This window comes from Lissotriton helveticus, chromosome 1_1 (assembly GCF_964261635.1).
Source record: "Lissotriton helveticus chromosome 1_1, aLisHel1.1, whole genome shotgun sequence".
Lineage (NCBI taxonomy): Eukaryota > Metazoa > Chordata > Amphibia > Caudata > Salamandridae > Lissotriton > Lissotriton helveticus.
This window is the reverse complement of record NC_136057.1, coordinates 278,002,608-278,015,943: the sequence shown is the minus strand read 5'-3', so window position 1 is coordinate 278,015,943 and position 13,336 is coordinate 278,002,608. Positions and strand designations below refer to the sequence as shown.

Here is a 13,336-nt window from a genome sequence, read left to right as displayed (position 1 = left end):
AACCAGTCAAGTTCTTTTTTAACCACCAAGGTACTAATTTTGTACTAGGCTTCCGACCCCTTAAGAGTTCAAAAGGAGTAACCAATGTTACCGAATTGGGTGATGTCCTGTAGGCCAATAACATGGATTGTAACGCAACCCTCCAATTCAATCCACCTTTGATGGAAAGTTGAATGGCTTCTTTGACCACACGGTTGAAGCGTTCAACCTGGCCATTCGCTTCAGGATGGAAAACCGCAATTCTCCTATGCGCAATGCCACATTTAGCTAAAAATAATTCCATTTCTTTGCTCACAAACTGTGGGCCATTGTCAGTAACAACTTCCTGAGGAATTCCCTCTCTACAAAAGATCTCATCCAGAAATTCTATTACATGATGGGAAGTAACTTCCTTAACCATCTTGACTTCTGGCCATTTGGAGTAATAATCTATGAGCACTATACCAAAAGTTTAGGTAAACAACTAAACGGACCAATGATGTCCAACCCCAATTTCCGCCAGGGACCAGAAGGCAAATCAACAGGACAAGGTTCTGGACGTAATGCAACGGCTGTTTTATCACTGTTTGAACAGTAAGAACATGCACGTACAAAGTGATCTACACAAGAATCAATCCCTGGCCACCAAAAAGACTCCTTTAAACGTCTTCTGGTGAAGGATATCCCCAAATGTCCTTCATGAGCAATTTCAAGAAGAGTATTCCTAATAGAAAAAGGTGGAACAATCTTGTCTCCACGAAGAAGTAAGTCGCCTTCCACAGCAAGTTCCTCTTGAACCTTAAAAAATCCCATCATATCTCCAGATAACTTCCTCTGTTCCGGCCAACCCTGTACAAGAAACTTCTTGACATTGGACAATTCCAAGTCATTGTTCACTGCTTCCAACCAAATATTCTCTTGCAAAGAAAACCGTTCGCCGCATACTAAATTGACATCATGGAAGGTAAAAGCAACCTCACACTCATCTTCAATAATTACTTCAGAACCACTCATGTCAGAAATCAATCTCGAAATGCAATCAGCATGTACATTCGCCTTACCCTCAACATACTCAACCTTGCATTGAAAAGATTGCAACCTTGAAGCTAACCTTGCAAGACGCGCCGACATAGATCTGCCTCCACCCGGGGCCATGAGATACACCAAAGGTTTATGGTCAGTTTTTAATAAAAATTTTGTACCCCATAGAAAAGATCTAAAGTGCTCAGCTCCCCAAACACAAGCCAACAACTCCCTTTCTATGACAGAATAATTCTTTTCAGCGTCTCTTAAAGCTCTCGATGCATAAGCAACAACCCACTCTCTTCCATTATCTCTCTGCAAGAGTACTCCACCCAAACCGGAAGAACTTGCGTCTACCATAACAATACACTGCATACCCACAACAAAAGGTTTGAGACACGGAGCATTCACCACAAACGATTTTAAAGACTTAAAAGCATCTGTCATAACATCAGTCCAAAGAAATTTAGCATTTCTTTTCAATAAGCATCTAAGAGGATCAACCTTCGCAGAAAAATTAGGGATAAACTTAGCATAGAACTCTATAAGACCTAAGAAGGCTACCAGTTGTTCCTTAGATGTAGGTACAGGAGCATTTATAATACTTTCCACATGGTTTTTCTTTGGTTTGATTCCCATCCCACTAATAGTGTGACCTAGGTACTCCACTTCTTTTTGCCTAAACCTGCATTTGTCCAGACGAAGTGTAAGCCCCTTTTCCGATAAAGCAGCAATCACACGCTCTAAATTATTGTCATGTTCCTTGTCATCTTTTCCATATACTAAAATGTCGTCTTGAAACGCTATAGCACCACTCAACCCCTCCAATGTATCTCTCATAAGTCTCTGGAACACTGAGGCAGCGCTCGCCAACCCAAAAGGCATACGACAAAATCTATATAATCCCTCTGGTGTAATAAATGCAGTAATGTTTTTAGACTCATCAGCAAGTACAACTTGATGGTACGCACTGGCCAGGTCAATACATGAAAAAAACTTGTGCACCAGCCAACGTTGAAACCATCTCATGAAGATTTGGTAACGGATGCGAATCCACCCAGATGGCACAGTTTACACTGCGGAGGTCAATGCATAGCCTAAGTTCACCAGAAGACTTAACCGAAATTACAATGGGGGAAACCCAGGGTGAAGATTCTATTGGTTCAATGATATTTTTATCACATAGTTCTTTCAACATTTCTTTAAGTTTGATCCTATAAGATAGAGGAACATTTCTTACTCTATGTCTCACAGGTGTAGCATTCTCATTTAATTTGATGACATGTTCAAAGCCCTTATAACAACCTAACGTGTCACTAAAAACACTGGGATAAGCTTTACGTAAGTTTTCTATTAGCAAAAATGTACCCTCAGGAGTACTTGACTCAGTCAGTGGTTGCACAACATACACAGGGGGATCCGCTCTGGGATCAATTTTCATACCTAATTGGTGTTGGTGTGGCCAACTTAATAGTGATAATCCAGATCTTGACACATAGATTTTCCCAGATATATGTCGGTCAGCAAATTGTATGTTTGCAATAAAATATCCTACTAAATCAATCTTATGTCCTGTGTAACCACCAGGAGATACATCTGATACAACCAACTTCCTATTGTGAAATTTCTCCTTAAAAATATTTAGAGAAATTAAGGTATACCATGCACAAGAATCCACAAAAATTTCCAGCTCGATGCCATCAACAGTAATTACGCAAGATGGAAATTTTGTGCACTCCCCATCCTCACACACATTAATGACGGTGTTCACTTGAAAAGTCCCTTCGTCATCTGAGGAATAATTTCCACAACATTCATGTATACAATTCATCTTCCCAGGTAGTGATCTGCAATATCTTGTGAAATGTCCTTTCTTGTTGCATTTAGCACAAGTTTTCCCTATAGCTGGACAATTTTTACTATTAGCTAAATGCCCATCGCTTCCACACCTAAAACATAGTAATTTAGAATCCCTCCTTTCAGGTTTTTGATTCCTGAACTTATTTTCATTTCTATATGAAAATTCACTCCTGGGAGAATTTTCATTCCTGGATGAGGCATTTCTCCTTGATCTCTCATGGTCTTTAGATACATTAAAAACATCACTCTTGTCGTTCCCTCTAATCTCCTTGACAAACTTCTCTGAGTGTTCTATCGACTTTGCAATATCTATAGCATTGTTAAGAGACATGTCAGATGTCGTCCAAAGCCGTTCCTGCACTTTCTTGTTATTAGTCCTCATGAGAATCTGATCTCTCAAAACTTGTTCATAGGATATATGTTCAAAATCGCACGTAACAGCTAAAGATCTTAATGCAGAAACAAAATCTTCTACGGGTTCATCTGTACGTTGTTTACGTGAATAAAAAATAAATCTCTCCATAACTATATTCTTTTTCTTACCATATCTTAAACTTAGTTGTAGTGAAGCGTACTCATACACATTTATGTTGCCTGGATTTACTAAAACTGGTAATGTTTTGAATTCTTTTAAGGCTATGCCTCCCAAACAGTGTTTTAGAAGAGACAATTTCCTCTCTGGCTCACACTCACCCTCCTCCAACACATCTACATATGCTAAAAATACAGGTTCCCAAATTTCCCATGCTAAAGGTGGTTCACCAGGAGATGACAGAAATGATGGGGGAGGAACAATACCAGCCATAGGAACTAATAAGATTAAAACTTATACTGTACAGTAACTATGAAGGAATACGCTTTGAAAAACAAATTACATATATGATGGAAGCAGAAGAAAAAAAAATATATATATATATATATATATTTTTTTTTAAATATCAAAATATAAATTTGTCAAAACGCGCAATGTATGTGTCACTGAACCATTCCAAGCGGAAACAATTCTTTACTCGCGTAAGAGCTCTGACGGTTTAATTCAGGTAGCAGTCTTCACGTTGCGCGGAGGAGTGAAACTCCGAGACTCCGAGACTGGCCTCTCAAACTCTACTGCTCTTACGTGCAGAAGACGTAATGACGTTGGACACAATACTCCTGATGCTCAGCGTGTGATGACGCGAGAGAAAGAACGTTCCAGCGCGAGCTTCCAGTTGTCGGCTCCAACGTAGAGCGGAAAGTTCACGAGTCAACGCACAACTTTGAAAAATGCCACTTGAAAAAAAGTAAGGAGTATTACCAATCTTTAAAGAGTATTTCAAGATCTTTACTCCTAACTCTTTGAGTCAATTGCCGTTTTGGTTTCCAGCGTAGTTTTGATTAAGTGCCGGTTCCGTTTGAAATTGCAGCGTAAAGGAAAGGCTCATTTAAAGTATCGGTTCCTTTTAGCAGCGCAGCGGAGAAAAAAAAGTATTTTCCACTTCCTATTAAAATTAAAGCAGCTCCTGGGTAATCCTTTTTAAGCTCAACGAATTTGCAGTAAAATCGAAATTTTGAAGGAATTCCTTTTTTTTTTGATCGCAGGTCACGAATCCCGCCCGTCGCCAGTGTAGGAAGTGTCAGGAACCAGAAATAATGCATCAAAAGAAGGATTAAAGTTGGACGAGTTTTATTGGCATCCTCTCGTCTGAAGATACAGGTTAATAATGCCCAACAGTTCTTACTTCACCCAACTCCCCACATTCCAGCTCTTTTGAAACACAACATAGCAACCCCTAGAACACAAGCTTGTCACGAGCTATAAACAACATAGCGCTCGTGACAACTCATTGCAACTTATGTACAACCCAACACTTATAGAACTGTTTTCCTTCAGTCTTCCTTCCCACGTGTATTCTAGCAGGGTTTTATATTCCTTGCTGGTTTGACTGGGAAGAAGACTTGTGTGGGCTGTGTCCTACCTCGCTCCTGTGTTCTTTTAAAATAAATACTTCAACTTTATTTCCTGCATTGATTTATTCAACTTTACAAATTGGCGACGTTAAGAACACGAGGAACCCTGAACTCACTTCATGGATTATTCTTGAATTTAACCTCGTTGGATTTATTTTCTTATGACTTTTTGAACTGCTGTCTTCAAAAAGTGGATTTTTACAAGATTTATGGATTTGATCTCATTCTACTTTGACCTCGCTGACAGAGCATTTGCTGTGTAAACGTGAGTGTTTTGGCTTAACTTCATAGCTGCACTAGCTTAACGTGTTCAGATTTCGTTGCTTCGCTAGCTACTAAAAGAACTGACTTTCGTGAAGTGGAATTTCTATTCTTCTGTTTTAAAAAAAATAATATACAATTATTATTGCTGCTAGTTCTTTTAGCGTTCCATGCTTGCTTTATTCAAAAGATAACAACTACCTTCAAATCCACGGAGTGCATTACAGAGGAGCGATTGTATTCCAATTGCCGCTCTCTGTATGACGTCGTGAAGATTCTTAGAAGCGTTACGGAGGAGCAGCTTGATTCTATGTCAGGACGGAGGCGAGGATTATGCAGTCCTTTCTTCTCTTTATTACAAACAGCAAATTCAAAGTGGACCAATAAGAAAACTTTTCAGGAACTACAACTCCCATGAGCACATGGGCTACAGTGTCCATAACCCCAGCCATCCAATCACGAGGGTCTCCACTGTATAACTGGTCCTGACGTCCCTTCCTCTTCCTCTTTCTTCTCTGCTCGTCAGTTAAGTCCACTTCTTTTCCTACTGACGTATTGTTGAGCTTATTATTATTTCTATTATCTGGATATGCTTAGTTTTAATTGTTACGACGTAACGTGCTTCTGTTTAGCTTGTTTCTACTTAATGATAGAGTCTCAGTTACGTCAGCTTTCCTACTGAAATATGGTTTGTCTGGTATTGCTGTGCGCTACTTTACTTGGATAAGCTCATTGTGATTATTATGACGCCGATATTGTCACTTACTTCTGTTTAGCCTTGTAGCTGGTTAATTATGGTATCGCGCCATGCTGGACTCGCACTTGTAGGAGTCGCTTGGTGACAGACGCGCGTCAGGCTCTGCTTGCGCCGTCAATCCTCCCGCTTATCGCGGACCGTGTTTGCGCGCTTCCCGCGCTTTCTCGGCTCTGTGGGGCGCCCGGCGCTACGGAGAAGCTGCCTGTCAGCGGTTTTTTCTGCTGGCGTGGCGGCGCGCTGAGGAGAGCGCCGCTCTGCCTCACCAACCCTCGCCTGACACCGGCTTCGGTGATCCCCTCACTCGCGCTACTGCGCAGCGACACCTGGTGGTGGCATCAAGGTACTGCGCCCAGTTTGATAGCTGGGTTGCTTGAGCACTGGCGAGGGGGCTACCTGCTGTATTTGTTTAAGGTGTATACGTGCTCTCACCCTCATCTGACGCTGGCATCTGTCCAGGCAAGCCCCTTAATTCAGGAGGCGGAAGAGATTTCTCTCTCAACCCTTACCGCTTGCAGTTGGTTGCGCGCGGTCGCTGGCCCTGGATTCTGGACTAGCCCCTCCGAGGGATTGGGTGGGCGCTCTCGCCCAGGGTATCCCCGGGGGGTTGGTTCCCCAGTGTCGGTGGACCGCGGACCTCGAAGCGCGCAGGGTGGGTGTAGAAGAGCGTCACGCGGGGCACCCGGGGAGTCCGACCGTTGGGGGTCTCCTCGCTGCAGAGTGCGCGGACGCTCATACATGTACCCTGCCGGGAGGGAGTCACACCCGGAGAGGATGGCGACGAGGTCGCTCTGGAGTGGCGACGAGGTCGCTTTCGAGACAGACCATGATGATGGTTTCCCCTTGGAGGGAGAGGGTATGTCCGGTGAAGGGGTTCCTCGACTGAGGCAGACTACACGGGCCGACCATGGCGCCCGGTGTCTCACTCATCGGGGTCCCAGGATGGGGATGGGAAGTCCTCCGATCTGTTTGACCCTACAAGGATATACCATCCTAGGTCGTCGGAGAGGTTTCCTGACCCCAAGGTGGCGGCTTGTGTGGCGAGTAACATTTCGCAAACCTCGAGAAAAGGAGGTTGGAACCCGCATGCGGGGTGAATGCTCTCGATCGAAGCTAGAGGGCAGGGGGGCCGTCACCCCGGACACGGATGATAAACTCTTCAAGTTCTTTGCCAAGTTCACGTAGGACCCGACGTGAGACTTAGACCGCTCCTGGCGTAACTGTCGGGTCACCTCCTGGATGCCGTGGATCCCTTAGCTCAGGTCACAGCTGGCTGTGTCGGCCAAGAGTCGGGGTCTGCGTTATCCACAGAGGTCGTGGCAGTTGGGGCCCAAAGCGCCCTATGTTTCTTGGGCATTGCGCACTTCGCGTTGGAGACGTAACGTTAGCGGTCGCTTCTCATTACAATCGATCCTAAGCTTGGGGGCGAGCCGCTGGTCCCTCCGGCACCCTACGGATTTTGACCTGTATCTTCTGGTCAAGGAAAAGGACACAGGTTTCGGCCGGTCCCCTAAACTAAAGGCTTTCGGCCGGTCAAAAACTCGCGGGGTTTCGAGGAGTGACTGGTTCCACCACTACAAGATGGAGGGGATCCATTTCCGACGCGGTCCCTTCTCCTGGGGGATCGGATGGTCCGTCTAGTCTTGCAGGACACGCACCTCTCGGTTCCCATCTCCCCGCCTCTCCGGTTTTCTCGCAGTTCCCTTGAGATGGTAAGGTTTCGTTTCTCAAACGCTGCCATTCTACCTCCCCTCGGCCCCGTGGTGCTTGACGAGGCTCCTTCGGCCGGTGGTTGGGACTCTGCGCGAGGGGGCGCTCGGCTGAGCGGATATCTCGATGACATCCTGAACTTGGATCAACTCGTCGGTCCGTCCCCAGGACACTTGAACATGACTACCGCTCTGCTCCCACTTCTGGCTTGCGTGCGGCATGCGCAGATAGCCGGGCTCAGGCCATGAGGCAGGTCTCCGTGGGTTCCCTATTCCATTCAGAGTCGGCCTCCCTCCACACTCCTCTTCAGGAGGTCACCGAGTTTCGCGGGGAGCTGTCTCAGGTCCTTCGGAAGGACGGCATCTCCCGGAGTCGGCTGGCCTGCAAAGTATGGAGGCGCAACACCTCAGCAAGGGCTCACGTACCCCAAACACGTCTCCCGGACGGAGGAGACGAGGACGGAAGTACGTGGGTTGATCGAGCGCGTGTGTGCGCGGAACGGGCGAACACTCTCCGGCTCCAGCCGGATCTGATCATCGAGTCGGATGCCAGCCGGTCAGGCTGGGGGGGCCGTTGATCCGTGGAGGAACTTTGCCTTCACTTTACCTGCCTAAAACCTCTAGCGGGTTCCTTACGGTTGGACCTCTCACTCAGAGCGGAGTATCGGGCTGCATCCTATTACGCACGTACTTGGCGTCGGCGGTGCCCTACATCGATGGCCGGAGCAGCCCTCGGTCTCTGACCTGGGCAGAACTGGCAAATTAATTCTGGCATTTTTTTGCCTGGGAATGCCGTTTCGGGGTCGACGGTGTACCTTCCGGGACGGCGAACCGCGATTGCGGTCTGGCACTCCAGGAACTTCCGCGTTTCACCGATTGGCGGCTGGATTGGACGACCTTCCAGGCTTTGATGACCTAGTGGGGTCAGTGCACTGGGAATCTTCCCTCCCAATCCTACTGTCAGCCCCGAGGTTTGGGAGCTAGAGACCAGTCCCGACGCCTACCGCAGGGGATGCGTTCCTGCGGGTTGGTTGCTGGACCTACCATTCGCGCTCCCTCGTTTTCCTAGGATTCGAGTGGCGGCGCAGATTTGCCGACTACGAGTGTACATGACCCTGATGATGACTAGAGTGACGGCGCTGTTTTGCCGACTATGAGTATACATGACCCTGATGACTCCGTCTTGGCGGGCCCAAACGTGGTTCCACCCTTTTGGAACCGTTGTGGGACTGTCGGATTCCACTGCCCTTGTTTCCGTCGCTGCTCAAGGGTCCCTTGGGGGGGAGTCCCCTCCGTTGATTCCCCTGGAGACATGGTACCTCATGGCGAGCCTGGGCTCCGAGAAATGTCAGGAGGTATCGCTCAGCTTGGGGAAGTTGACATATTCGGTGTGTGGGTAGACTCACCGATCCAGTGGGGGCGGACGTTACTCACGTCTTGATTTTTTCTGGCTGATTTGGCTTATTCAGGCTTGGCTTACCGGGTCCGCCATTTCGGCGGGGCATGCCCAAGTGGGTGGGACACCCGTAGGGGAGCACCCGTGGGTTTGCAAACTGATGAAAGGGGCTAGACTGCCTAGGCCCCCAGAACCCAGATACGACTGTCTCTGGGATGTCAACATCGTTCTCCGTCTACTCCGCTCATGGGGAGATAATCAGTCCCTCACTAGGCCGAGGTTGTCCGCCAAGCTGGCGATCGTGTTTTGTCGGGTCTCGTGCTAACGAGTCTCGGACGTATGAGCCCTGGATTTTTCCGCTCGGGCGTACACCCCAGATGGAGTCACTTTTACGGTGCCTAGGAGAACCAAGACTAATATCAGGTCGGTACCGTACCCTACTTTTCCGGTTCAACCCACACTACCTGCGTTGTGAGGTGTCTTAAGGTGTACGAGGACATGACGCTCGAATATCGCCCTCCGGGGGATCGTCAGCTCCTCTTCGCTTTACAGAAACCGTTCAAAGAGGTTTCCTCTCCAACCTTCACCAGGTGGGTCCGTTGGACCACGACCGAGGCGGGGGCGGATGTGACCAGGTTCGGAGCCCATTCCACGAGGGGAGCAATGGCTTCTAAGGCCGTGCAGCTTGGCGGCAGGCTAGAGGAGATTATAGCCACGGCTGACGGGCCCTCCGAATCCACATTTAAGAAATTCTATTTCAAGCCTATTTTTGGTGCCGCATAATTGGTGGTTGAAAGGCTTTAAACCTGCATAATCCTCGCCTCCGTCCTGACATAGAATGAAAAATTTCCTAGCTAACGTAACGGAAAGTTTCAATTCTATTAAGGACAAGGAGGCGAGGATTATCCCCCCCCGAGACGCTGTGGTCTCTCCCACCCCAACTTCTCCGTAATTCCGGTAAGTAAATGTTTCAGGGGGGTTTGAGTATCTAAACGGCTACCCCTGCTTGGCAGCATTCACGCTAATTATGGAGTTCAGGTCATTCCTGCTTGCTCATGTTTATGTTTAAAATGTCTATTATACTAGTGTTCACATGTTATCTCGCTACTTCTCAGGTTAAAATGTCTATTATACTAGTGTTCAGGTGTTATCTCCCTACTTCTCATGTTTATGTTTAAAATGTCTATTATACTAGTGTTCACATGTTATCTCGCTACCTCGGGAGTTCAAGACGTTCCTGCTTGCTCATGTTTACGGTTCGAATGTCTATTATACTAGTATTCCATGTTATTTCGAAATAAAGGTTATCTCGTATTGCGTTTCCATGCTTCCGTACACGGATAGGGGAACACGATAACGGTTTGTCTTGTGTTGCTTTAGGACGAGACCAGAAGGTGTGATGAACGTCCTCGAGATCTTTCCTCGCAGACAAGAAGAGGAAGAGGAAGGGACGTCAGGACCAGTTATTCAGTGGAGACCCTCGTGATTGGATGGCTGGGGTTATGGACACTGTAGCCCATGTGCTCATGGGAGTTGTAGTTCCTGAAAAGTTTTCTTATTGGTCCACTTTGAATTTGCTGTTTGTAATAAAGAGAAGAAAGGACTGCATAATCCTCGCCTCCTTGTCCTTAATAGAATTGAAACTTTCCGTTACGTTAGCTAGGAAATTTTTCATTACTAATGCTGCCTTCAGCTACAGCGCAGTGATGTTCTTTTACGTGCACGTGACGTCGTTTCCATGAGCACGTGATCACATATGAGCCTACGGCAGCCATTCTAGGACAAACTGCTGATGTTTCAGTCACAATTACATCGGGAAGATTAATTTCTACACGTTTGAACTTGAAGTAAGTTATTCTTACTTTTACTTCCACCGCTTTTTCTTTCAAGCCTTCATTGAAAACTTTACAAAGGTTACACATCGAGCTGGGACATTTACCTTGATATAAATGTTTCCACAGGAAACAACAACCAGGTGAGACCATTGATGTTTATGTTTCCGCACTAAAGAAAATAGCTGAAGATTGTAAATTTGATCACCTCCAGGAGCAATTTATAAGAGATCAGGTCGTAATGCATGCTTCAGACCTTGCTATCCAATACAGACTTTGGATTAATGGAGACGCTGATCTCAAAGACGTGTTAACCATTGTTAGAAAAGCTGAGTTATCAGGTCGCAGTGCCAAAGCTATTAAGAGTGAGAATAAGGAAACTTCTGAACAAACTATCTTTAAAATTAAAAACAAATCTAATTCCAAACAAAAGTTACTTCCTAAAATCAAATCTCAAGATTTTAAAAAAGGCACAGATTTAAAATGCTTTTGCTGTGGTAGTGATTCTCACTTAGCAAACAACAAGCTGTGTCATGCTATTAAGGAAAAGTGTTCCAATTGTGGGTTGATTGGGCACTATTCTAGAGCCTGTAATAGGAAAAAAAATCATAAAGTAAAAGTTATACATGAGTCCTCTTCAAGTGATGAAGATTATATGGTGAAGAAAATCATGTATTGCTCTGTTGAAGATGATAGGTATCGTATTGGCAATGAAAAAGAATTCATTTTTAATATTAATGGTCCCTCTGACAAACTCATTAAAAAAAACCATATGTAATATGTCAATAGGTGGAGTTTCAATTGATATTTATGCTGACTCGGGTTCACCTTTATACTATTGTTAGTGAACAGGTTTGGAACTCTGAGCTTGTACGTTATTTAGGTGACAAATTGTACAATACTGATATTTCTCCTGAGGGCTATTCTGGAGGAAAAAATTGACATGATTGGGGTTAGACCTCTGATTTTTAGATTCAAAGGAAGAGAATCAAAAATTTGCTAGCATTCGCGCCAAGAATTTTCAATTCTATTAAGGACACGGAGGCGAGGATTATGCTTCTCACTTCTTTACTGCAATAAACACAGCAGCCAATGAAAATGGATATTTTCATAAATAACAGTGAAACAACTACATTGCCCATGATCACACATGAGTATAGGCACGCCCCCATAGTCCATAAGACCCCTTTGCGTGCTCCCATCATCCTCTTTCTTTGAGGCGAACTAAGTCCAACAAAAACTTGAACAATGAATAACTCCTCCAACGTGGAAGAAACCAGGTTTCAGGCCAAACGTCCTGTCGTCCTCTGTCGCTCAATCAGACTTCTTATCTGATCCTGAAAGAAAAGAAACATACCACCGTAATCACTGAATAACTGGGTGGGTAAGCTTATATACTGTAAAGTTAAGCCGGGTGGGATAATCCTCGCCTCCGTGTCCTTAATAGAATTGAAAATTCTTGGCGCGAATGCTAGAAAATTTTTGATTCTATTACAGGACCGGAGGCTTCAGATTATGCTAGTTTAACGCTCACTGAAAACCACCGAAGTAATATCTCCCACCGGCTTGTAATAAAACGTCTTAAACGTTGATTCAGAAGACCAATCTGCACATCTCATGATATCCTGGATACTAGATCCCAAACCATAGGCCTTCGACGCCATAGCGCCTCTCACTGAATGGGCACCAAAAATCTGGGTATCAATACCTGCTTCCTTCATAATGAAACGCAGCCATCTGGCAATTGTGGCGGCTGCCACAGGTTTAAACGGTTTCTGCACCGCAATCAATAACTGTGAACAACCTAGCGGCCTATAGGCCTTTGTACAATCTTCATAAGCTTTCAAACATTTCACTACACATACTTTGTCATTATCAGGGAATGCATTATAATCAATGTGTCTTGACATTGTTTTGGTTCGACCAGTAATAGTGAAAGAAACCCCTTCCGGGGTAAACACTCTACCTGTAACGTCGAGTGCTCTCACGTCCGATGCTCTCCGACATGCTGATAAGCAAAGTAACATGGCCAGTTTTGCGGATAATTGTTTCCTAGACAGAAGTGCATTATCCGGCCACCTATTGAACAATGAAAGGACCAGTGAAACGTCCCATAAACCTGTGTATTTTGGTTTGTGGTGGATTAGCCACCCTAATTCCCTTTAACAGTTTACACACCATCGGGTGCATGCCTACCGGTTTACCGTCTATCTGGGCATGCCCTGCAGAGATAGCGGAACGGAAATTGTTAACCGAACGATAGGCTAGGCCACTAGCCGCCTTATTTGCCAAAAAATTTAACACTTGGGGTAACTCTGCCCCCACGGGATCCACTTGTCTTCCCACGCACCAATCCACCCAGTTCTTCCAGGCTGCGGAATAACGCTTTCTGGTAGATGGTGCCCATGCCTGCCTGATGAAGTTGGAAGTTTCGCTCGAAACTCCTGGCATATGCCACTGTTCTCTGAAAGCCTCCATGCCATCAGGGACAGTCTGCCCTCCAGCAGCAGAGGATGCTGCTCCTGACGAGGACCCTGCAACAACCACTCTGAATCCGGTAACAACCGTGGATGAT

General features: G+C 45.7%; 1 protein-coding gene and 1 long non-coding RNA gene across 2 annotated transcripts in view; one reads left to right on the top strand and one right to left on the bottom strand.

The window, feature by feature from the left end:
• LOC144762123 (cystine/glutamate transporter-like) overlaps nt 1-13,336 on the bottom strand; it is a 365,267-nt gene that overhangs the window by 85,684 nt on the left and 266,247 nt on the right. The gene's annotated exons all lie outside the window — the stretch shown is intronic.
• Nucleotides 10,672-13,336, top strand: part of LOC144792818 (uncharacterized) — a 53,334-nt gene continuing 50,669 nt past the window's right edge. The window contains exon 1 of the long non-coding RNA XR_013602634.1: nt 10,672-10,776. This is a non-coding gene — a long non-coding RNA (uncharacterized LOC144792818). The remainder of the gene's footprint in view (nt 10,777-13,336) is intronic.